The sequence below is a fragment of the Grus americana genome, chromosome 2 (assembly GCF_028858705.1).
Source record: "Grus americana isolate bGruAme1 chromosome 2, bGruAme1.mat, whole genome shotgun sequence".
NCBI classification, from domain to species: Eukaryota; Metazoa; Chordata; class Aves; order Gruiformes; family Gruidae; genus Grus; species Grus americana.
The window spans coordinates 127,992,100-128,018,626 of NC_072853.1; the positions used below are offsets into that span (position 1 = coordinate 127,992,100).

Below are 26,527 nucleotides of genomic sequence, written 5' to 3' on the forward strand. Positions count from 1 at the left end.
TTTTTTTTTTTAAAAAAAGGTATTAATTTTGCTGACCAGAATAGTCGCATAATCTACTAGCGATATACATCTGCTGATTTATAAGAATATGTACGCACATAGGCACATGCATACAGAGGGCTTTTATTTAGTTGCTGAGATAATGTATAAGTCTCTGCCCCTTTAAATTTGCTGATTGAAAAATGAAGAATTCCTGCCCTTTAAATGTTCAGCTTTCACAGAGGTTACAGTAAATCTCTTAATCTCCCAAGCATTTATTCTCCTCTGGGTTTTTCACAGGCATTTATCCACAGGACATTCATTTCCAATCTGTATTTAAATCCAGGAATAACTATGTGGGCTTTGAGCTATCTGCTTTCATGCACTCCTAATGGGCTCTACCACAGGAACTCTGGATGAGCTGGAAAAAAAATAGATTCAAGCCCAGTCATATTTGGCTTCCATTTCAGCTTGAGCTGAGTTTCTATTTATTCTTGGTGAAGAGAGCATTAAAGAAAGCAATTATTTGGGGGCGAGGGAAAGGCAGGAAGGATCCACAATAAAGGATTTATTCTGGCTTTATAGAGAACACCAGCGTATCAGATTTTCAGGCTTATAATGGGATGTAGTTGAACGTATCTGCAGAACGGGGTGTGAGGATTTGAAACATATCCTGGATTTTTGTCAAATGCCCTCAGGTTTTTTTTTTTTTTTTTTTTTTTACTCCTTACAAAAACTGTAGCCCAGATTCTTAGATGTAAATGGTCACAACTTTGCATTGTCCTGTAAATGGCCCATTTTGGTAAGAGAAACTTAGTATCAAGTTAATATTATGATGGAAAAGAAAACACAGAAACAGTGTTCTTTTAAGTAGTTACAATGAAGCTGCATCTTGACCTTTGGCACTTTCTCTCCTGTGCATCAGAGCATTTGTTTCAGTTTTGTTAAGAGTGTACTTAGGGAAGATAAGTGAAGGAGGTTGAAAGAAACTGTCATGAGGAGACTTTTAGTTTTGTATTTCCGGCCTATGTAAAATAAACTCAATTTGAAAACAATCTTAAATTGTATCCAGAAAAATGTGTGGTATTTCCAATGAACTTAAATCCTTTAAACAATATATTTATTTCCCATCTTCTATTCTTGTTTTCTTCCCATCCTATTATTCTCTCTGGCATCACTCTCTTCATTATTCCTCTTCTCTGTTTCCATTCTGTGAGCCTTCCACTTTCTAAGCACTGCGTTTTCTGACTGTTCTTTGCTAATTCAGCTTTGCTGTTTTGGTCTTATAAACATACTACTTTACCAAAGACAATCGAATAGCCTTCTGTCCATAATACTATGACGCATTTCTTCTTTCGTGCTTATAGTATTGGATATATTTTAAATATTAGTAGTATAAAGATTTGGAACACTGTTCACTATTTTCTGATAAATGTGCTTAACTTGAGATTTTAGCTTGCAAAATATTCTTACTAGGTAGCACACAGAATGATGATGAATGTGGAAGATAGATTTTTATATTTCTTTCTAAATTGCATGTCTTGGTCTCATGTGGATCTATAAGTAAAAATAAATGGGCTAATTAAACCGATGCTTACTAAACTGTTGGCTAATTTGGTTAGACCCTTTTTCCTGGTGCTGGAAAAGTCGTAACTCGGATCATTATTCATTGCATGAGTAAACTTCTGGATAGATTAGGAAGCAAATTCAGGTAAAATCTTGTGAGATGCTGCTTACCTCTTTCAGTTTAGATGAAAGAGCTCGTGCCAAGGAGTACCTTGTGGGGCAGCGATGGACTCGGACCGGTATCTTGGCCTCCCGTGGTAGCACAAAAAGGGAAATGGAGTCGTCTGAGTTTTACCAGTTTGAGGTTTAACTTCTTAATTTACTGATATGCATAACCTAAAGAAAAGATCATAATATGATCTAATGAAGTGTTATCAAGCCACTTACTGATTGCCTGAGCAAATTTACTTAAAACCCTCTGGTGCTAGGAAGAGAATAGTGATGAGCGTGAAACTTGCTTTTTATTTATGTATTTATTTTTCCTCCTTAAGGGACCAAAGCTCTGGCTAACAGTTCTAAATGTGTCTCTGACTCAGGAAATTTATACATCATGAGTTGTCTAACTCTGCTTTCTTACCAAGTTAAGCAAACACTTATAAGAGTCCAATGTTTCTGTAACCAGGAAAGTATTATTTAAGATCACTACACTTACTAGACTAGATTATTTAAACAAGAAGCCATTATACTGGCTTGTCTGCAACAACCTGTCCTTGTACTACAGATGCTTGTCTACAATTTAACCAAAAAAAACCCAACAAAAAACCCCAAAGTTAAAAGTATGGAGGTGAAATAAAGAGGAAACCTGAAAAAATAATTCAAAAATGTACTAAGTTCGAAGTGAGAGTTTTCTAAATCTGGAAATCTGTTCTTTAATAAATTAGTGTTCAATGACTTCTCTTCAAAAACAATGAGTTGTTTGGTCATACCCAGTTCTTGTTTGCTGTAGGTTGCTGCACATTGCCACGCTGAATATGCATGCTTCTTAGCAGTAACATTTCTTAGCAGAGTTGACCATAACAAGAAAGAGAAATTGCCTGTGAAAGAAACTCATTTGAAATAGCGTTTAATTGGCAAGTCATAGAGGTTTATGCTGACTGTGGCACATTTAATGGTGAGGATTATGGAGCCCAGAGCCCAGAGTATTCTCTTCAACTTACTGAATTTGTTCTTAATTTCTTAGGACCCTGGATGTTACAGCCTTTCCTTTTTTTTTTTTTTTTTTTTTTTTTTTCAAAGTAAATTTAAGTAAATGAGATACAGCTATGCTCTTAAGGATTTGAAACCTTCTCAAAAACTCTCTTATTGAAAAGCTTATAGATTGAAACACAAGTTTCTGTTTGTCGCTTAGAGATTCACGTTTTAATATTTGGCGTTTGAGCTTAATTAATTTTCCCAACATTTAATAACTGCATTTAAATGAGGCCTGTCTTGATGGTTAATTACTGGCAATTTATGGCTGTCTTGACATTTCTAATACACTGATGATTAACAGTGAAATCACTTACAAACTTTTGCATGTTTTAAGTTGTTTGCTTATGGACTGTTGATTTATTCCCTTTCATGGGAAAGCACTGTAGCAGTAGGAACTGCAGGTAGTCGCTATGCTGCTGTATGAATTCGTTTACATCAGTTTCTTATCTGGCAAATTGTACGATAGTCCAGCAGGCATTTTCACCTACTTCTAATAACGATGGGGAAATTCAGTAGCTGAATAACGGTTCTCAACCAGACCAAATGCATGTGTAGAATATGAGACATGGATGTTTCCTGACTTGCCCAAAATCTTGCAATGAGTTTCTGGCAACCAGAACTAGAATGAAGGATATTTGAGTCGTGTTTCAGTTTTCATGGATTGCCTTTCTTCTGACATTTACAGTCCAAATCTGACAGGTAATTTGCTTACCAGTCTTCATATCTCCATCAAAACCTGTGGTACATCTATTTCTTTATCCACAGCTCCCTGACTAGAATCAAACATATATTTAATTTCATCTTTTTAAAAGCAATATTTCAAAACTTATTTTGATTCAAGAAATTTTAACTCTAAGAAGTTCCCTCTGATAATTGTTTCTGATTCTTTGGCTTGTAATATATTGTGAACTTTGTCGTCTTAGCAGACCTGCTGTCAAGTTCTGAAGAGAACTAAGCTTAGATTGCTATATTTCTAGGATTGCAAATGGAATATTCAGCTATGTTTCTTTTCCCAAACCTTGACAGAGGAATGGTTTGTGAGAATACCTGCATGTCCATTGAAGCATATTTTTCTGTAGATTTTAGTTTGAGGATTTTCTTATTCGTCTGTAAAAAAAAAAAAAAAAAAAAAAACAAACCCCCAAACCCCCCATACAAACAACCCTCAAACTAAACTTCAGGATGTTTTTTAGCTGGGAAAAATGAATCATTTTAATCCTCTTAGGACATCAGAATAACTCACTGTATAAATGTTATGTTATGCTATGTACGTTGTGTTAAACAAAAGAAAATAACAAGTACCTCCACACAGAATAAGGAAGGAAATTTGCAGCTACGCCATTTCTCATAATGCTTAATTTATAAGATATAAAGATAGGGTTATGAACTGGAAGTTACACAAGTTTTCAGTACCGGCCAAATTAATAAATTATTTTGCTCCTCTGAAATATAGTTGAACTCATCAGACACTGAAGCGTACATGCCAAGAAATTATGGTCAAATACTCAGGGTCATGCCAGTGAGCTGCGGTTCCATTCGCTTCCATCAGCCACGTGGAGCTTTGCTTTCTGAAGATCTTCTGATGTTGCACGTGGGCTTCTGTGACTATCAGTGTCTTTTTGTTGTTTGCTCATATCGTCACTTTTGCATAGCCCATTTAACTGTAATGGATGGATGGATTTAAAAACCATCTGCAGCTACTATTAATATCATTCCTCAATGTGTGTATTTCCACAAGCATTTGGTAACAGCTGTTTGAGCAAAACACTTTTTGATTTGCTTCCATTGTATCTAATTTTACAGTACCATTTCCTTTTTTGTTTGTTTTAGGTAATATTTGTATATCTGAACACGTCAACTGTAAAATTTTAAGAAAGTCCTTTCCAAATGTCCAGTGAGGTATTTGAACTTCGAAAGAAAGTACTTAGTATGCTTTCTGTGTCAGTAGTTTAAAATCAGCACGGTTGGTTTTAGTGGTCTTTCTGGCAATAGCTTATCAGAAATTTGAGTGTTACTATAAAGCTCCCTTGTTTTACTTATAATTATGTGTGTTCTTCTGGCAAATCAAAGGAATCATTTTCTCTAAAAGTTGTACTCAGCCTATATTTATTGAATGATTAAAAAATACTGTTTTATTTCAATGACTTCCTTCGATGGTCATATAGTGTGCTTACTCCTTGATTACTGCTTGATGTGTGATATTTATATCTAGGCAGTAAAAAAGCTGTCTAATTAAATAAAAGATCATACAAACTTAAAACATATGTAATTTTTAATGATTAGAGATTATTACTGCAGATTATTTATCCATAGAGAAGAAAAGGAAATATTTTGCCTGACGTGAATTCCTCTTGTGTTCTGCAGGAAGTACCTTCGGTTAATGTTGTTAAAGCTTGGGATATGCAGGAAAAATCAGTGACGTCTTTAAAAACGGTTGACTGAAAATAACGATGATGTTTGATGCTGTTATGTTTGAAGCAATACAATATATTTGCCCTTTTTATGTTCTAGAATGGCTTTTGGTAATTTTCTTTCAAATTACTGATTTTCCAGACATTTGTGGTAGAGTGGTGTCAGTGAGCTTTTAACCCGAGGTAGGAGTCCACAAGAGAAGAAATAGGTTTCATTGTAGTCTTCAGAACGCAGGACACAAGGAAAGGGAAAGACTCTGGAAGTTAAAATCTTTCCAGCAGCTACTTTGGTTCCACAAATATTGCTCCCGTGGTTTGACTGGAACAGGATTCTCATGCTCCAGTAGATGTAAAATGCTTAGTTACCATTACAAGCAAGTGACAAGTTTAATTGATATATTTTCTATTTATACTGTTGTAAAAAATAATACAAAGGTTTCACTTAAAAACCTTCATCGTTTGCTGATGATTATGCAAGATAAATTAGTTCTTGGAGTTCCAAACCAAACTGATGGTGAGTGAAGCATTTAGTAGTAGGAAATAAAATGAATCACATCTTTTCTTGGCTCTCTCAGGCAGTTTGGCAGGTCTGCCAATAGGGCTATCGATCCTTCTTCCTTTGTCTCTCACCACTCGGCCGGACTATTATTTGCAGATTATCTGATGTTCATAGTGTTTTTCTTTTGGCATTCAAGATTTTATAAATAGTTCACTGCTTTGAAAAGTCTTGCTCTGGAAAGGCAAGAAATGTGGCAAGATCACTTTCTGAATAGGCTTTACAAGTATGTCTTTACTGCAGGCCTGTGCATCTTCTAGGTGAGACGACAATGACTGTGCGTCTAAGGTAAACCATATATTTGGAGATAAACTCTCTTTTAAGTATACAATACCTTTTAATGGAGATTCTGTTTTGAGAGCAGAATATACCACTGTGTGTTCTTTGAAAATGTACGTGGTGATGGCACTGCTGGGATCATTTCCCATTATAGGCTTCTATATTATCTTGACAGCTGGATTTTTCTTCCGCTGCTTTCAGTGCGTTCGCTGGGTAAGATTAATTCTAAGTCAATCTTAATGTTGTGGGTGTAAAAATAAAAAAAAAAACAAAAACCCAAACCCAAACAAATAGGACATTTCTGTGGTAGGTCAGTGATTTCCAAAATTAATACTCTGGGCTGTACATTCTGGTAAGTAATTGCTTTAAATGTTAACACTACGAAGAGTTTGGGGAGGAAGAGAACGCTGTGTTTTACAGCCAATTTTTGTAGGACACAACGGTGACTCTGACAGGCATTGTAGTACTGCTTCAGCTGAGGAAACTGCCCCTGCTGCTTTTCCATTGCCATTGGTAATAAAGTTTCTGGATTTAGTACTTAATTTTTATTTTTTTTTAATACTAATCAAAAGATGAAAGAATGCAAGTCCTTTATCTGAAGTTGTATTGTCTGTTTTCACTGTAAAAGTGCTTGTATCTCTCCGAAAACCAAACAGCTATTGTGGCAGGGTACCTTGTTGAATCTACTATCAGGTGTTGCCACTTCTCTCACCACAACAACCATAGCTACAGCTAGTGAACATCACCACTGAAGCAAGTGTTGATTGTTTTTCTAAATGTCACTTTACAGCATTGCTTGTGTTAGATGCTAAATTGTAGCAGCGCTTCTTCTAGCCTGACCTGAATTTCTTGGGGATTTACAGATATATTATATTAAGGTACCAATCAGACTACATTAAAATGAAATACAAGTCTAGCTTTTTTTGACAGGTGAAGTGCTTAACAGTTCTATTTTCTAGTCTTATAATTTGAAAGGCTCAAAAGAAGCTTGATAGTCTGAAATTTAGCACTATGTCGCTTTGAGGATTAAGCCATCTGTTTTCACGTCACCTAAAACCAAGTAATCTATGACAAAACAAGAGAGAATAATTTCAGTTTGTTTTTTTTTTTTTTGGGGGGGGGGTGTTATTGTTTTTTTGGTTGTTTTTTTTGTTTGTGCAGAACATACAGAAGGGAAGAAGGATTATTGAAGTGTTATTTGAATTTAGATGTGCTCAATTAATCAATAGTTGTTTATCAATACAAATAAAAGAAAAAGTTAATTTACTGCAAAACTTGCAGCAAGCAGTCTAATTGTAGAAGAGGTGATGCATTTTTAGAATAAAAGGTAACAGCTTGAAAATGCTGTCTTGGCTAGCTTTAGCTTTATGTAGCTAAATGCTAAGCTCCTCCAAAGACAACCTTTGATGACCCATATGCTAATACTTTCTGGCCAGCATTACTCCTGATTACAAAGGAATCTGATAACCTTCCCTGGCAGAGATTGCTGTCTTCTCATGTCACCAGTGATCTCTACCAGCAGTTCTGAGTGGGTGAGTTCAGGGGAGTCTCACACATTTGTATACCGTTCCACAAAGCTCCTGCCCTGCGTCGTTCCATTTGGAGTGCGGTTTTGTGAATACGGCGCCATTTCTTGCCTCACCAAATTTCAAGGATGACGTAAAAGTAAATATCACAGTTGGTGAAGTGTTTTATTTCGTTCACTGCAGTGACTTTTGTGTGACAGCTGCTCTAAGTGTTGTGGAAACGGATGCATAGACACACATGAGAATTTCTCTCTCTGTAGTCATACTTTAATCTTCTGGCGGGATTCGTTCACCGTTTTTAGTTTGTTGTTCCCACTATATGCCTCTAACCTCTTGATAATATTCGTGTATCGTTGTTTTAAGAAAAGGCTTTTCTGAAATGTAGGCTACACTTATGTTTTTGCTATGCTGTGATATTCCCATCAATACATTTGGAATCTACCTCCTCAAAAGTATGCATTTAAGAGCTAGTGTTTTGTGTGTAGCTAACGGAATTGTGAATGTCAAAATTCCGAGAGGCAGCAGTTAGTTTAAAAAAGAAAAACAGGTGCCCTCCAAACCATCAAAAGCCTCCTTATTTTGGGAATTTAAACTAGTTATCTGCAGACATTTTTGGAATATTATTCATCTACCACAGAAATCCATATAAAATACATTACAGAAAAGGGAGCAGGCTAAAGAATTGAACTCAGAATCTGATTTTGAAAGGTAAGAGGAACTCCCTGCTGAACTGGCTTGCCTGGTTTGTTTTTCAGAACATTTTCAATATGAAGAACATGTGAAGGCTAGGTCATAGTTTATGGGAAGTTACTTGATACTTTCTTTCCACGGAACACTTGAAAGGTTTTGCCGGAGTATCGCTTGCTCTGTGCACTTGAAAGTGTTTTCAAAGTTATTCTTTATGCACCAGCATAACGTTTACCTTGAGCGCTTCCAGTAGGTGATGGAGATGTTAATTTGGGGGGGGGAATATGTTTTTCTGTGAAATTAAGTTTTAAAGTGACATCAAGGAGACAATAACGGCAGCGGTATTAAATCTGGAGAGCTGTAGAAATTGTTTGCAGTCTCCTGATGAAGCTACTGGATGTAATTTTTTGTGACCTAGAATCAAAGTCCATTTCTGTTTCTCAGCTAAGTTCAACTTAGATTGACCCGTGTTTGACATAAATGTTACCATTCTCTTTAGGTTGGTCTCCAAATTTGATTAAACACAGGTGCAAGACTGAGTAATAATGTTAGTGCTCTGTTCCCACACAAAGCACCCGCGTGTCACTTATAAGACATTTGATGTCTGCTGCAGTTTCCTGCGCGTTTGTGGGAAATGTTTTCCTTAGGAATTAGTGCCTTGTGGAGAACCAGCTGAGCTCCAACGTCCGCTGCAGGTTGCAGCGCTAGAAATCTGATCTCTCTGTTAAGTGCCGCTTCTGAGTAAGTACTTTAAGCAGCAGATTCTTAAAGAGAAGAATTCATGCCTACTGGGGCTAATATGTCCCTTACTCTCTTCCTTTCATAATTTTCTAGCTGTTCCCCTATAATATGCATTTTTTTTTTTTTCAAATCTGGTAGCATTTCTCTTGCAATGTATTGGGACTTCTTTGAATTATTTTTGAAGGGCAAATTAAAGATCCTCAGATCAAATGAATGAAAACTAAGATAGGTACTGAGTTTTTATGTATGTGGAAATTAATTTACCCTACAGTGCTTTACATAATTTCATATGAATATTTGATACTTTTGATATATGAATGGGAAATCTTTGCCTACTGTGTTTTGTCTTGGAAGTGTGTGTATGGCAGAGAACTGTCAATGTTTTTTCAATGAATTAGAAATATTTCTACTAAACCTGGCTCCCCTTAGTATACTTTTCACTAGAGTAAAAAGGTTTATTTGTCCTATGTAACTTTTTGCCACACTTTCTGAGCCTGTTTCCAAGAATGGTTCATTTTAATGCAAGGAAGAAAGAGACCTTGTAATTGCAGTTAATGAGTCTGGTTTTAACACCTGAATATAGAATTAAATTAAAGTCTTCACTTTGACTTCTTCACTACCCTTTATTTATTTTATATTTAACTGCCTGCTGTAGGCTTTTTGCATTTGAATTTAGGAAACAGAACCAGTACGTACAAATATTTAAAAAATAGTCATGCTTGAACGTTAGTTGCATTTCTCCCCAACTTGAATTTTAGACAAGAAATTCTTCACTAGCATTAAAATTCTTTTCCTTAGTATAGTAATACTGCAGATTGTTACACAGCATACTTTTTAATGTGAACTCTTTACCAGAAAGTCATAGTTCAGTTTCCCTGTCTCCGATGAGCTTGCAGAATATATCTTGAAAGCAAACATAACATCAAGAGCTTCCTGTCTGAGTAAACAGGGTTTGGGGTGACATTTACCCCCCCTGTTTTTAACCGATTGTAGAAATGAAGACAATTGACCTTTTGGTCAAAACTATGAATATTGTATTCCTGGTTTTGACAAATTTTGCTAAATGTTGCAATATTTCACACTTTATATGTGTGTACATACACCTATGTATTTACATATATATGTATAAATGGAACACATCTGTATATATGTGTTGCTCTAACTGTATAATATACTAAAACAGAACATGGAAATTAGCGTATTGAATAACCGTACCCGAATTTGCATGTGTTGCATGCCAACAGTAGTCTAAATTGTGATCAAAATATCTTGTACCTTTGCAGCTGTTTGTCATTTTGCAGCCTACTTAAATGGCTTAAATTTAGTCAGTCCAATCCCAGATGTTCTCTGTTTAACCAGTGGAGTAATTAAATCTATTTCTGTTATCATATCAGAAACTTTTAATTTAAAAAGCCAACAAAACAGAGTTTAAAAAATATTTCCAATTCTGCATATAATGAGAGGTGCTTTAAGTATTCTGCATTGAAAATATGATCCAAATAATTGACTTGTATCTGAACAGCAGATCGCTTTTTTCTACCTGCAGTGCCACCCAATTGTTCCTGTTTTTATAATAATACAGATTACAGGAATAATTATGAATTACAGAAAAGTGCTTTATTGTTTGTACTTCTATTGAAGGTTTATTACTTTGCTCAAGATCTGTAATAGTTGGTATATAAAACATTTTGTTTGGCTTTCAGTGTATAATTATGTTAGTGCTTTCCCTTTGCTTTGTGAAATGCTTCAGTACTTACAAAAAGTTTGAAACTAATTTTTTTTTTTTTTTTTTTGTAGAAACTGAGTACTTCTGGACTCCTATGCCCCTATTCCAAACTCTTAGCAAAACTGCTATTGCATTACAGACAAAAGTGCTGTTAAACACTTTCGTTTGATGTTTATGTCAATATCCTGGTTGGTTGTGACAGGTACGACGTATGCAGTCTGGGGAAGGGGCCAAACCAGTATTTATCTTCCACTTCAAATTTAGAAACTTTTACACAAGCGTAACTTTGTTGTGTTCCAGATTTATTAAATCTTAAATTCTGTTTAAAGGCATTAGCCCTTTACATGAATGTTTTGGCTGTGTTTGGTCATTTGTAGATTATTGCTTATTTTTCTCATACACAGATCTAAAAAATTCTAGTTAATAGATTTTCTTCTCTGGATAAAATAGTATTTATGCAGTTGGATACGTTGCTGTTCATCGTAACTGTTTGCACAGTTTTGATAAATATAACCTGTTTCCCTATTGGGTTTGTTAGTACTTTTAATACTTTGAGAAGCTGAGGGGTTTTTTTATTTCTCCAAAGTAATTGTAGCTATATAACTTGTTGCTGGAAGAGTTACTGAAGTGTCTCCCAGCAAAGAGCGCAGCCTGGATATCCTATGTTGTATCACACTGCCCGCGAGTAAGGAGTGAAAGAGACTGTGGAATAGCTGGGACTTGGTTTGACGACACTCCTGAAGAGGGTAGAATAGCTTGAGAAAGTTACGGTGATGAATTTGATACTGACGTATCTGAGGGGAACATTTGGCCGTGGGTCGCTACCCTGGGACAGTTTTCAAACACTGACTTTATCTCAAATTCTGTGGGTTCGGCAATGGCTGTGGACGCAAAGCCGAACGCTTCTGGTAATGAATGATGTCAGTGAGCAGTCAGCTGCTTTTATGAAATCTTCACTTGTCGTGTGTTTTTTAACTAACCTGTTAGGTCTTGGGTGAAATGATGCGATCTCACAGGTTTAGTGGTGTCTGTCTGTCTCCTGTTAGGTGTTTGGTATCCATGAGAGGGCACTGTAGCACGTATTACAGATGGGGAGACGAGAAGCATGGAGAGGCTAAGAGAGGCAGCATGTCTTTAAAGACATAGCTGAAGATAAATCTGCCAAGTATCTTATGCTATTAAATTCCAAACCCAAGGCAAGCTACTTTTATTTCTTTAGAAATATGAACAGGCGTAAGTACTGCAGAGACTTCACAGTAATTTAATACTAATGCAGACGATACAACAATTAATAAAAGAAAATAATACAGGTTTGAAATATTGCCAGTTTTGTATTGCTGGACACTGAAATTATTTAGGCACATATATTTAACTATTTTATCTTAACATGTTGAGATTTGGAGTGGTTTACATTTATTGGAATGAAAGTGAAACGAATGCATCAAATGTTCCCCCTTGCCTTTATTCCTTAGCTCACTGACAGGCAGAATAAAATAGTGATCTTCCCTTTTCCTTGTTCTTTCTGAATCCAGGCAAACAGTGTTAAAATGCAAAAGCTAAAAATCTGGCACTGTGAGTTTAAATTATAGTAGCAGCTGCAGAACTGTTTTTTTTCTACACTGGCAAATTAAACCTAATAACATGCCCCCAAGCCCCGAGGGGCTGCCGTAGCAGCACCAGGCACAAGCAATTTCCATACTGTGGAGCTCAAAAGAATTCTGCTGAGGTGCAATTGAAGCCAGTACCAGGTGTGGTTTTTTTTTTTTCCCTGGTGATTTCCTATATCAGCTCTCCAGAGTGTATGTTAAAGTGCTGAAGCTTAAAGGCTTCCATGTTTTCAAGAGTTGGGAGGCTATCTAGCATCAGAGTGTTATTTGTGCACCAACCCAACTGTTTCAATTACCAATTTGTCGCTGGGGAGCAGTAATGGATTTTTAAAGTTTGAAGATAGATCTGAGCTCTTCCTGTCTAAAACAAAATTCACGATTCCATTAGGAAGATAGCGTAGATGCTGAATGGGTACAGGATTTAACCCTTCTGTTTTGGGTAGCATTTATTAATATGCTGTTATAAATCCTATTAGAGCAGCAGTATTACCCATTCTGCTCTGAACTGTGTTATGAAACTGAAATCTGTGTAAAAATACTGGAAATTGTGTTATTGCTCCTATTAGTTTAATGTAATAAAGTTACTTTATCCCTACCCTCAGACTCACAGTCCTTTGCCAGACTTTGTAAACTGTCATGAAAGCCCAAGAATCACATTATTGTCTCTTGAGAGGTGAAACACAATATCTGCGTTTGTCGTGCAAAGTGCCGCTCTCGCTCTGTTCCACAGTGCGCCTAGACAGCCAGTTAATTTTCTGCATGTGCTTATATTAATTTGGGCAGAGCAGGAAGTATTTAAGGTAATTGTCTGAAAAATCTGAAATATTATGTTACTGCATATCAGTGTAATGGGATATTATGTTGGTATTTCTTTTTGTGAAATAGCTAATTCGTATTAATTGCAACTAGGGAATGTATTCTTCTAGGACTGTTTTCCTGACCTCTAGTACTACAAATTTACAGCCAGTTTCAAAAGTATCTAAGATACACCAGTCAGAGGAGTTTCAGGCATTGTTTTGAAACTAGGATTTTATAATCCCGTACGGAGCGATAAGGGCAGGATATTTGTGTTTACACCTGGCACAGTGCGCGTCTCACAGCTGGGACTTCCCCCCGATCCTGTGGGCTTGGGGGGTGCCCAGAAGGGTACGGAGCTGTTGGAGGAGGCCAGCGTAAGTAACACCTACCTTCCAGTGTAGGCATGCTCAGGGGTTTGCTCAGTCACCTTCGTGTACGTTTGAATTTTTTTTTTTTTTCTTCTTAAATCTAGGTATAGTTTAGTGAGGGTTGGAGATATGGGGTTTCATTTATTTTGGGGTTGGGTTTTTTTTTTGTTTCTGTTTCCTCCAAATAGAGTCCCCATATTGGTTTTCCTTTTGATTTCTGTGGACTGTTATTACATTGGGAATACGGAGGAACAGCTGACCGTGACTGGCCTGCTGTAAGAGCTGGCTTTCTGTGTAACCTGCCGTATAGCTCTGTTGAGGAGGGATACCCAAGAGGTGTTTTGTTAGTGCTGCTGCAGGGCTTTTTAAATTATAAGACAGCGTTCTCAGGAATGCTGATGAATTTCAGTGACAACTTCAGTAAATCAGACAAGACATTTTCAGCTGTTCTTTTAAATTTGATGCCTTATTCTTTGTGGGGATACAAGGGACTCTTTTAAAGGGAAAGATATGACTGCAGTTCCACAATTCACAACATTTAAAAAAAAAAAAAGAAGGCTTTGTATCTCTGCTTAATACATTTTTCAGAAAGTAGGTTAGAATGGTTTACGAAGCTATCAATTCCTGCATGTCAGTAATTAAGGGAAGTAGGATGAATTCTTCAATATGTCTCTACTACTCACCGTGGATCACTTTGTCTAGCGTGTCATCCAGAACTTCAGTTTCAGAGCAGCCTGTTGACAACAGTTCGTGTGTAGAGCCATGTGGCTTAGCGGTACTTGCCAGAGAGGGAAAAAAAAAAGGTGAAGGATATTCTATGTTTGTTTATTTTCATTTTAAGCATGAAGGGATTTAATGTCATAACTGCTTTATTCTGGTTAAAAGAAAATGGAGTGAGTGCCCCTAATGGGACACTGGGAATTTATGGTATGGTGTTGAAACCAAGATCGTGACAAGCAGCACTTCACACCATGTCTGTGGAAGCAGTTATGTTTTCAAAAAGGATGTTATGCGGAAGGTCACATCTTTGCCTCCCATCAAGATTCTTGTACAATGCAGAATGTCATTTGTATTTTTAAAATGAGTATAAACTGTTGACCATCCTTCGAGTGTGATCCCTGCTTTAAAAATTATTACTTCAGTTCCTATTTTAGAAACAATTTTGTCCACAGTTGCAGACTCCCTGAATCATACTACTCAGATACCAAATAGTTTATGTGTATACTTCCAGCTGGTTGAGCTGGAAAAATTCCATAATACCATACAACAGGTTTATTTCACACAAATAATTTTGTTTACCTGTTGCAGTCTGCTGTGTATGTCCTCGTTACGGCTGACAGTTAGGAAATACTGGTAAAATAATTTCTTGGATTCAGTATCATATCCAGTCAGTTATGCTACATAATGAAACCACTGATTTCCCCTAGTTAAAAGGCTTCCTAAAAATTTTGATGAATGTGAAAACAAAAAAAACCCCTGGGGATTAAATCATGCCTCCATTAACCAACATTTCATTTCAGTCGTTCGAGTTCCTACACCCATGTGTATACTGGATAAGTATGTAATTTTTACAGATGCCAGCTAAACCCCTTTGTTCTCATTGGTTTTGGGGGAGACAAATAGTTTCTTTGCATCTTTGAAAAAATAGTCCAGTTTGATTTCTTGACCTTGAATGTTAACACCAAATTTTGATGAATTTAGGGTGTCTGCAGAGAGGCTTGGATTCAGTGGGTAAGTTTCTTGCTGTCAGAAGGCTGTGGAGAGCTTTCAGTTCCCAAGTCCGAATTCAGGAGATACTTTCCAACTATAACATAATTTAGACCTACTCACTTACACCACTGATATTTGGAATATAATTGACTCTATATTACTGGAAAATTAAATGTAGCATGGGATAGTTCTTCTATGCACCTTTTATTCACCCTTTTCTGTCCTATGTAATCCTCATAATTTCCACTTTAATGTACTGCAATATATTTAAGTGTGGTAACAGTTCTATTTCTATGTTAGATATGTAGATGCTATATTTAGAAAAGTTCTTCAGGGTGCCTGCGCCGCATCTACAGTTTACGTATAGTAAAACAGCTTTTCTGAGATAACTATTTCATTAAGTTTAGAAATTTCTTAGAACAACTGATAAATGTATGCACATTTCCCTTCCTTTGTATTCTAGCAAAATGATTGAGAAAATATTTTCCCACAAAAATGCTATAGAATAATTTGTTACGGGTTTTCCCCTCTTTCCCTTGTCAAATTGCTTGATTTCTTAAATTTGAGGAATAATTACATACTTATGCTAAGTATCAAGTCTTTTTTATTCAAGCGAAATAAATTTCCTTTTCACTTCTGCTACAAAGTGGAAGAAAGTTGACAGTGGTCACCACACACTCTGACTTCACCTACACTTCTCTATTATGATTTGTGAGATTAACATGTTGATTCAGCATGATTATAGTGTGCTGTAGGTCTTGAATTTGGCTATTCCTCTATATGCCAAGACAGTTTCATTTTTTTTATTTGATCCAGTTATAGGCTATTGGGTATCGTAAGATCTCTAGTTCAGTATTCTGCTGATTGTAACTATGGTCTGCTTTTTGCTCTGCCACCTGATTTTATTCTGCAATTGTGCTCCTATTCTTCTATGATATATGATGTGCTGGGGTGCTTATTGAGATCACTGTTATCCATTAGCTTTAGCACAACATGATTTATTTATTTTTTTTTTAAGAAAAGAGAAATAAGAGAAAAAAAAACCAATCTCAACAACTGAAAATGAGGTGAAATGGATCTTCAACAGAAATATTCTACCCCTATGAACATACTTGAGGATGTTTTTCCTAGGTGGTCCTAGGCTCTGCATTAGTACAGAGGGTCTCGCAGAGCCCTGGGATTTAGTGGCAACAGCAAGTTGAAACTGCTGTATGGGCTGACAGAAGTGAAGCCATGAGACTGCCAGTGAAGTGTGATGTGTTGAGTTTGGAGGTCCTGCCATCATGCAGTGGTGAGTCCAACAGCTGAAGTGGTACAGAGGACAAAAGCATTACATCCCCTTGCCATGAGAGGGTAGCTGAATGTTCCCAGCAGTTCACTCTTTACACTCCAGAGAGTGAACATAACCCCAAAACCCCAAGCAAACCTGGATACAGGAGACTTCTTTGCTTACTGCATTTTTTTTTTTTTGAGAGACAATAAAACCAAAATATTCCTCAACTGATTTTTCAAGGATATGTTTCCTGGTGTATTTGGTTGGGGGTTTTTTTTGTTTGTTTGGTGTTTTGTGTTGTTTTTTTTTTTTTTTTAAATCCTTGATTCTTTCTTATTTATTTGAATCTGTTTCATGGTTTTTTTGCATTAACATTTGCTAATGAGAATACAGCAAGGAAGGACTGTTGTAACCAGATATCTGATAAATAAGAATCATTTAGAGTGCAACAAAACCTTAAATTCTTATCTATAGGCAGAAAATATTCATCCCATTTGATCTTACGATAAGGGAATCTACTCTTGAACAGGAAGGCTAATACCCTGAAAGAGGGTATTTTGGTGTTTGCTTCTCTTATTGGCTTGAATGGATGATTAAGAATTATCTGTGGTTTTTTTCCAGTTTGATTGCTATATATAAAAGCCTGCTTTTGTTGCTTATAATGACATGTCAGAGTGTAACTAGCTCTCCACTTAACTGTAATACCAGAAATAATGATCATCTTAAGTCAGACATAAATTCTGCTAAGTCTAATTTTACATTTGGTTTTAGTGTTTCTTTCTAATGCAATGTATGCCTGTCCATAAACACTAATTTCAGCTTACTGATGATGTAAAAACCTATGGAATCAATCATTAAACACAGGAGTTAATATAAAACCATGGCGGTTGATCTGTTCTAAAAATATCTCTAAAGTTATCTCTTATTTATACCTGAATTTACGTGATTTTTTTTTTTTTCCTGGGCTAGCAGTAAAGCAGAGAAAAGAGTTAGTTACAACCAGTGCTGCAAAAATAGTAATAGCTCACTTTTACAAGGAGACTCAATGTAAAAAGGGTACATAGATTTGGTCAAAAGAACCAAATGTGAGCGTATGCAGGACAGGTAGGAAGGATGCCAATACAGGGATCCTCCAGAGTGGCTCGTGCTGTTGCACCAGGATGTAGTTGGCACTGTGTAAAGCTCTGACTGCTTCTGGGGCTTTGACATACTGTAAAATAATAGGTTTTTAATGTGGACGAGCTCCTAGGTCAACCTTAGAAGTTCATAAAAGCCAGCTGCTGACACCTTGCACGTTCTGCTTGTGCCTCATTGGCATGCATTGTATGACACCACCTCCTAATTTCATGAGTCCGTGTTTTGTTTTGGTTTTGTTTGTTTTTCCGTGGGGCTTTTGCCTCTTTTTTTTTTTTTTTTTTTTTGCATTAGGATAAACACTGCTTAGATTTAAAAAGGAACTAAAACCTCTTACTATTTTTTGGCCTTTTAAGTGACAGTATTTTAAAATTAACATGCTTACCAATATAGATCAAACATTTTCCAAGTCCAAATGTAATGATAATATAAAGGTAAAAACACATCTAGTTTTTACCTTTAACTGTTTTTAACTTGTATCATGATATATTTTGTTGTATCTGGGAGCTTACAGTAGAAATGAAGAAATTATGAATTATGGCCTCAGTTCATGGCATTCACTTCTGAAAGACAAATTGCATTTCACTTTTTTCAGTTTGCAGTGTAAAAATATTAGGCAGATCTTTGATGAAGTGATTCTTCAGCCATTATGACAACAAAACTATTTTAGTGTTAATTCAGACCCAGATCCAGCTTAGAAATTAAACGTCTCACAAGGAAGCTGTAACGGGCTTGCCTGGGCACCACATACCCTTCTGTTGATTTCTGTAAGCTTTGGTGCAATTTGTGCTTGCGGTTGATAAGGCAATAGGTGATTTATGGCTGATTTTTCTTGAGGAGCTGATGGAAGACACTGGCAGTAATTGGAACAGGTCGAACAGAAAACATTTACATGCTTGTAGCACCTCGTACTTCATTTCTCTGTGGCTGGTCACAAGACTTGAAGGCTTCAACTACTGCTTCTTTCCCAATCGTTTACAGTAAAGAAACTGCTGAGAACTGCTGCTGTGCCGTGGAGAGCAGAGGCGGCCCCAGGCACGTTTGTGTTCGTGACTGGTCTCTGCTGACATCCTGGTTTGGACGCTACTTTTGGTCTACCCTCTTGCATCGTCTGGCTTCCGTCTCTCGTGCTCTTAATAAAGTAAACTGGGATAATCTTAAAGAAGAGGTGACATGCAGGGGGGCAAAAGTACATCATGTTTTGGAGTTACTAACCTCTCCTCCGTTCCTGTTCCCTGCCATCCTCATCTGTCTTATATCCCTGCATTTTCTTTAAAGCATGACGCTTCTGCTTTTTGACACAGGATAAAAAGAAACAGGCAGAAAGGGGCTCCAAAATGTTAAGATGCAATGCAAAATAGTGGAGGGCTTTTCAAAAATAAGTCTGAAGAATTCTGCAAGGAGATTAATGTTTATGTTATTTCCCAAGGGTTATATTTTCCACTTGGTAAGGAACATGAAAAATAAATGTAATTTGTAGAATTAGAGTGGCAGTAGTACAGTATAATAGACTGCACTTTCAGGCCTGATTATTCATGTGTCTGTAAGGTTGTTCTCATTTGGAGCTTAAGGGTTAAAACTGTGGTTTCATAACTGGCTATCTGATAACAGCTTAGCATGTGAACCACAGGAGCCAAAAATCTGCATGATTGATTTAGTACCTGGTCATGTTACGTTTGTTACAAGTCTTCCAAAAAATAAATTTGATGCTGGCGAGAGGTGCCACATTGACAGCTCTGGAATCTTATTTATCTACCAAAAGAGAACGTTTCTGACAGCAAGAGTTTGAAATCTCTCTTGCTGCCCCAAAGCTCAGCCTGGTTGGATTCAGTGCAGAATATGAGGATGCAATTTTGTCCTCAAACCATTTAAGACCTAGTTTCTCTGCAGAGCTTAGCAAGCTCTTGCACTGCATAGGGAAGGCACAGCACCATGAAAGTGGTGTGATGGAAGAGTCCCGGATGATTATTGTGGAAATGGGTGCCGACTGTGGAGCAGAGTAAGAGACTGACCAGGAGCTGTGCCTGCATCCCGACCCAGGTTGCCTTCCCTAGTCCAGGCAGAAATGGACTATTCGGCTTCTCACTTGCAGGGGGGTTCCCCACGCCGTGCCAGCAGGCTTTGGGGAGGGCTGGGGAGAACGGATCGGGAATAGAAAAAAGGAGAGGAGTCGCCTATAGTTTTCCTGCGCAGACTGACGCTCTTGTGCTTTTAGTAGCGTTGAGAGGAGGGCACGATCCTCCTGCAGGCAGCTCACTGCAACCTTTGCTGGACTTGCCTTGGTTTTAAGAATAAGCATTTATATTCTTAAGTGTAGGTGTGAGAGAGTGCGTGTAACCTATTTCTTAAGCTAGGGTATTTTTAACATCGTAGTTTCTTTAATGATGGAAAAGCATTAGCAATTTTGGCCTAGAACCTTTGGCTTGTTTTTACATCTTCTAGTGGTTTACTTCAGGATTATGGTTTTTATTCAGACTGCTCAACTTCAGTTTTGTGTACGCCTTGTTCGCTGTACTTTCGTCCTGAATAGCACGACAGCCTCTGAGTGTGATACGCTGTAAATATGAATTGCAGCGGTGCAGTCTTTGATATAGGTGGCTCCTGATCCGTCGGCATTATTGTAGATGAAGATTGTTTTCAAAGAGAGCTGGGAGATTGTCTGGACTTGATGGGTGACCGTGGAACACCTGGGAGTTGTGCTTTGAGCAGCCTGTGCCTCTGCATAGCCTGCTGCTGTACTTTGGGAGTCAAGCTTTGAGTTTTCAATCCCATCCAAGCAGGATAATGCAGAAAAGTGAAGGAAGGAAATAACATTTCCATCGGTGATTTTATCTGAGCAGCTAAAGTCTGAAAGAACTTCAGAAGAGCTTTTTAACTTTTAACTGTGGATGACTGAGATGTGCAGATAATGTGGACTGCAGATAAAGCTCAGATGGACTGAAATGTATTTAGTTCTGTGATAGTACTAATGGAAATCTGTGGAAAATACTGTTTAGAACAGGTTTAGATAAAACTCTGGAAAATATATTAGAGCACTAATCTTAAATTGGTAGAATGGAATAGACGACTACTGCAGATAAGTTATTATTTACTGGATCTAATATCTAATACATGAAAAAAGTTTTATAAAATTTAATTTTGTGTTTTCTCAGTTGGATTTTAAATGAATGCTAGTTTCTACTGGAATAGGGTCTCATTGAGTACATCCCAGCATCTATGGGATTTCAACCTGAGCTTTACTATCACTGCAGTAGTGCCCAAGGTTGTCTGTATTAAAAACTTGGTGTTTGGGGGAATGGAGAAGAACCAGCAAATTTAAATCAGAAAGTAGTAGTTTTGTAATTTGGCTCCAATCAGGAAAAAATAATCCTTTTTTTTTTTTTTTTTTTTTTTTTCCCCCTGAAATGCTGGCTTTTCTATAAAGACCGTCTGTTTCTCCCAGAGCTATAGCAGCTTCAAAGGGTCTGTCAGCATTAGCACAGCTTGGGTAGAAACAGCCAACAGGATGTGGAGTATTTGTACAGCATTTCTAATCCCACAAGGGACTAAACACATTTGCTGTTTTATATGCAAATAAAAGAGATGATGATATAAATGAAAAGAAAGAATAACACAAAATGCATCCTTCATGTGTTTTGCACTGAATATGTCAAAGCATTGCTAGTCATAATTGAATATAAGTGCAAGACTGAATACAGGATTATTAGTTAAATTCAAAGCTGAATGGAAGCCAATCAGACTATCTGATTTTTTCAGCTGTTTCTTTTTGTTGTTGTTTTTAGTTTTACATTATAACGCATCATGCTGTATTGTCATAATGTAATACAGAAATTGTTAAAGATGTATATTGAATTCTATATATATAAATTTCAGGTTGAAATATGTCTTGTTCATCTGTCTTTCTGAGGAAGAATTTGTGAGCATTTCTGGGAAAAAAACAGTAGAGAAAAATAACTGTTGAGACTTTAACGGCTCCATGGTAGGAGCATCTGGGAGTAGAAAAGTAAATTTTTCACAGAAAGTGTCCTTGCTGAGGAGAAGCAATCTGAACTGGTTCAATGAATAGTTTTTTCATCATATTCCAGTGTTAAATTGGAACAATTGTCCCTCACCGTTAAAATGGTACAACTCTCAGCACAGCACTAGCTCTTGCAGTTTTACTTGCTACGTGCAGCTTCACTTTTTGGTGAATTCTGCAAACACGAGGAAAAATATCAGTGCAAACATAATGGCATTGGACAGTGCCTCAAACTACCAACATAATCTTTAGAAAGCAAAGAAATGGCAGTCACTTTGGGGTGATACTGGTTTGCCTGCTCGCTTTTCTACCCTTATGACAAGGGTTTACCTGCTAGTTTCAACGTATTTGAAGAGGAACCCACTGCTCCAAGTAAAGGGAATCTAACCCGTGAGCATCTCTAGATACTCAGGCTGTTTACATTGGAGAGGGCTATTGCATTGGAGAAGACTGAACATTACCATTTTACTTAAAGAAGGAAACCTGAACTCCACATGGAATTGGAACAGTAATAAGCAAAATGGAGTTCAGAACACTGTAATTTTTCTCTCTTTCAGAAACAGTGGAGGAAAATTTAGTTTGGATAGCATGAGGTCAAGAGTAAGATCATTCAGTGTCTGAACAAAAGAAAAAAAAAGCAATGTAGTCTTAACAGTTATTTAAATGTGGCTTTGCAAGAGAGAATACCATGGAAAAAGTTTGTATATATTTTTTTACTGAATCCTGCTAAAGCTCATTAATAACTGGCACCCTTCTCAAATTTATGAATGAGGGGCAAAAATTAATCACTTTTCCAAAGCAAAAAGGGGAAAAGGATTGCCTTGTTTCCCCGGCCATTTTCAAGGGGATGCCTTGACTGTGCAAAAATCTGTCGTTCATACCAAGTAAATATTTGACTGCTAAGTCGTTTTGTTTCTGGCCAGCGTTGTTAAATATTGTTCAGTTATACTTAGGAGTGTTTTATGTGATCCCTAAATAATGATTTCTCTATTTGTTGCATATGTTTTTATTTTCTGCATGAAAGGAGAGAGATCTGGTTCAGCACAGTAACGACTTTGTTGGGATTATCTGATGTAGTGCATCTAAGCTCCTTGCAGTCCATAAATATTCAAACTCGCAGCATGCGAGCAAGGTAGGAAAGTGGTATTTCCTCCTTTTTACAGGTAGGAAAATGAGGCACAAAGAAATTGAGAGCTAGCTCATCAAAGGGATCCCGCTACCTAGATTCCATTGATTTTCACAGGGAGGTAGGCACTTAAATATCTTTCTCAAACTGGCTGTCTGGCATATTGAGGAACTCACAAGATGTCCGTGGTAGACTACTGTTACAAACCTCGGTCTTCTAAATCTTGACATATTTCCCTGCCTGCTGCCTTGTCTTCCTTCTAGGGAAGTTTTAATGGTTTGGGTTTTTGGGGTTTTTTTTTGGGTGGGGTGGTGGTGTTGGTGTGTTTTTGGTTTTTGTTTTGGGGTTTTTTTCTCATCTTTCTCAGAGACAAAGACAAAAGGAAGTTTTGGGGGGTGGGATATATGGGAGAGCACGGGGAAAGAAGCTCTTTCATATTCCCCTTTTAAGTTTATTTTAATTCTGACACAGTAATCAAACTGGTAGTTTTCTGCTAAAGTTTATGCCTGAATACTGCAGACACATCTTTGACAGAGTTCATTTGACTGAAGCATCAGGGCAATGCTTTGCCAGTGGTTAATATACTTAGTATTTCTGTGACCATGAAGCAACCTTCTATAAATATGTTACAGCAGTTGTACATGGCTGTCTGAAGAAGTATGTCTATAAAGATTTATTTGCAAATGTCCTTTTACCCTTTTTTTTAACAAGCAGCTTTCAAAGGCTGTTTATATTTTTGGCAGAGCTGTGAGCTTTCTCTCAGGGCTACTCACGTTTCAGAGAACAGGTGACTTGCATACTTTTTGTTTATAAATTACAAGTAAACTACATTGTCAGTCCAACATATATTTAGATCAATCATAGTTGACCATATTGCAAACAATTTCCAATTCCTTTTAGCATGCCTTGAATTTCTGGTCGGTGTTTGTGGCTTTTTTGTTTCTTTTGTGGGTGGTTTTTTTTTGTTGTTTTGTTTTTGGTTGTTTTTTTCTGCTTGGAGAGTAATCTTGGTGTGTTTAAAACGTTTTCAAACAAAGCTTCTCTCTTTGCACTGTTGTATTTCATATGTATTCTCTGAAGGGGATAATTCTCCTATAATTGCTTAAAAGAATGATTGCTGATTATTCCCTGTTAGTAAAGGAGAGCACTCAAAGATTGCTAACATGATACATGTAGAAACATGCAGAAAATCACAGAGTGTCTTATCAGTCCAAGAAAATGAACTCCTCATGATTGAACACTGTAGAACTGATTATTTTAGGATTGCTTTTTGTTTGTTTAAAATTCTAAATTAGTTGGATAGAAACTTTTGGGAAGTAACGTAACAATCTGCACTGCTTTGTGGCTCAGTGACAGAAAGAACTTGCCTTGTGGTGTCCATGGCTTAATTCCCTGTTGGAATCATTTGCTTGACTTTGTTGAAATTATGCCAGTGGATAATTTGGCCCCTGGTATTCCAGGAAACAGAAAAATGGATGCAGATACCTGCTAATATTGCTGGACTGTAACCAAATATCCCTTACTATGGGGGTGGGGGACAACAACATTTTTTTTAAGGAGTGATGTGTCTAGCTCCAAGGTCAGGCAAACTGTGTCTTTTTATATTCATGTACAAGTCAAAACGTATTTCATGAAAGAACTAAGGTTATTTGAGCACTATGTAATTTCTATAACAGGTAAGCATTAGAAATCAGAAAGCTGAAAAATACAATTAAATAGACATGAAAGAGAAGATGCTAACTCTAGAGCAAACCCCAAAAATGGCATTTCATATAGTCACCTGAGAATTCAGATGCTTGCTGCAGGCTCCTCCAGCTCCAGAACTCTTGCTTTCCCCTCTTGTTGTCCAGCCGTACGTTGGTTTTCTTCCTTGCTCAGCCACTGACCTCTCTCACATGGCGTTGGCTCCTTTCCATACTGTGATTAACTGCACTGCTTTTGATCTGATTACACACAAGTCACGTTCTACCCAAGAAATGTGGCAAGGTCTGTGGGGAAAATACCATCTCTGTGCATGATGTGGGTGTCCAGGAGAAATCCCTCTACGGTCCCTTCCTCTTTGTAGTTATTGGGAACCACAGGCCTGGCTTGGTGGGATTCCTCGTCTCCCTTAACCTTTTTGTGATGATAGCAACAGTAGCCAAAATAGGCAGGAGAAGTCCAGTAGCCCTGGCAGTTTCTCTTCTGGATGGCAGTGATCCTTCCTGGCAGATGCCTCTGCCCGAGAGGTTTCAGTCAACTCTCAAGCCTGTTTTATAGCTCTTCTCCCTTTCTACGGTTTCAGAGGGTGAGAGGCAGTGAGAACACAAACCGTGTCTGAGAGTGTCACAAGGGCATAGGGTGCTCAGGCTATGCAGCAGCTTTCAGGAGTATAATCTTCAAGCAGAAATGCACATTGGTTCTGTGTACGCTAATATTAGCTGTGGTACGGTCTTGAGAAATCAGTATCGCAGAAATCCACGGGCTCTCAGTTTGTTCAGAATTGCTTTTGTTTCCTGTTCAGAGCTAGACTGCCTTATACAATGAAGATAATAGTTGTTTTCCTGCTATTTGTACCGTAGCTGAGATACCAATGCCTACAGGAAAACAGTTAGCATGCTGGCAGCACTAGATGTTAAGATGACTGTAATGGAAGTTATTAATGCCTTCAGAAACTTGGTAGGGAAAAACCAGAATTCTTTCTATCGAGAAAGTTTTTCATTTGTAGACTATCAAAATACCCAAAATAGCATCAGCATTTTCAATATTCAAGTTTAGCCTATGTGTAGCAAACATATTGATGAGTGTGTTAATAACACATAGAGAGTCCCTAACTCTCTACTGACGATGTACATCATAATGGTTTGGGCATTTTGTAATTGCATTTCTCAATAGCACACAGATGCATATGGTAGAAAGGAAGAGCTCTCAAGGACTTTATACAGAGAAGCATGAATAAGCTTTGTTTTTTAAAATTGTGCAAATAGTACATGGCCTGAAAAGTCAAACCACAGTGATGGCAAAAGTAATTTTCAAATATCTCTGGGCACAGGCTGCTCACAATAAATAAATGCATGCATCAAACTGGTTAATAGATAAATCCCAGTGCTGGTAGATGAATCCAGGTATCGCCTGGATTCTGTTGACAACTTTGTTTTTACGTGAGCAGATCGGAGAGTTACTAATAGATACCTGCAAGTACAGGTTTAGAACAAATCAGTCAGGCTGACATTTAGTTTTATCCCCCAAGCACATATGCACCTGGTTTATTCTGTGCATTAACTTTAGAATATGCTGTCAAAGTCCATTTGCAAGTGCTTTGCCTTTGTCTCATTGAGATTGCATCCAACACTTGATTGGTGAGCAAGTGCTAAAGAAGGTGTGACATCCCTTCCTGACATCATAAGCAACTCTTGCATTTCTTGCATCCATGTACCTTTGCAGGATTATGGGGCTCCTCACGTTGTCCTGAGTCTGCGACCTATCTTGTATTTTTTTCATGCTGTCACATCTTTACCTGTTAGGTCAGTCATTTAGACTGTCAGTTCCTTGAAGCATGCACCACTATTGTTGTGTGTGTATGTATTTTTAGTGCAAAGGCACCTTGACCCAGCTGTGATCTGTAGTCTAGGTGGCTATTATGCAAATTTTAGTATTTAATATCCTTGAAGAATTCCTTTTCAGTTATATTGATTGACAGCAGTTATCTGTGATATAGTAGGTTTGTGTCCTGAGAACACAAGGAGAGGAACACTTGAGACAAATCCTTGAAAGCAACCTTTTGATTTGTGGAACAGATGCAAACAGCAAATCCAGCATATTATTGAAATGCAGCAATATAAACGTATGCAA

The 26,527-nt window shown here is 37.4% G+C and overlaps 1 protein-coding gene and 1 long non-coding RNA gene across 3 annotated transcripts in view; one reads left to right on the forward strand and one right to left on the reverse strand.

Annotated features, from left to right (window-relative positions):
• Positions 1 to 26,527, forward strand: part of ZNF385D (zinc finger protein 385D) — a 431,668-nt gene that overhangs the window by 105,160 nt on the left and 299,981 nt on the right. The gene's annotated exons all lie outside the window — the stretch shown is intronic.
• LOC129203244 (uncharacterized) lies at positions 1,723 to 24,616 on the reverse strand. The gene is made up of 3 exons (XR_008575954.1): positions 24,477 to 24,616; positions 14,119 to 14,213; positions 1,723 to 1,881 (listed from the first exon to the last, which is right to left on the reverse strand). It is a non-coding gene; the product is annotated as an uncharacterized LOC129203244 (long non-coding RNA).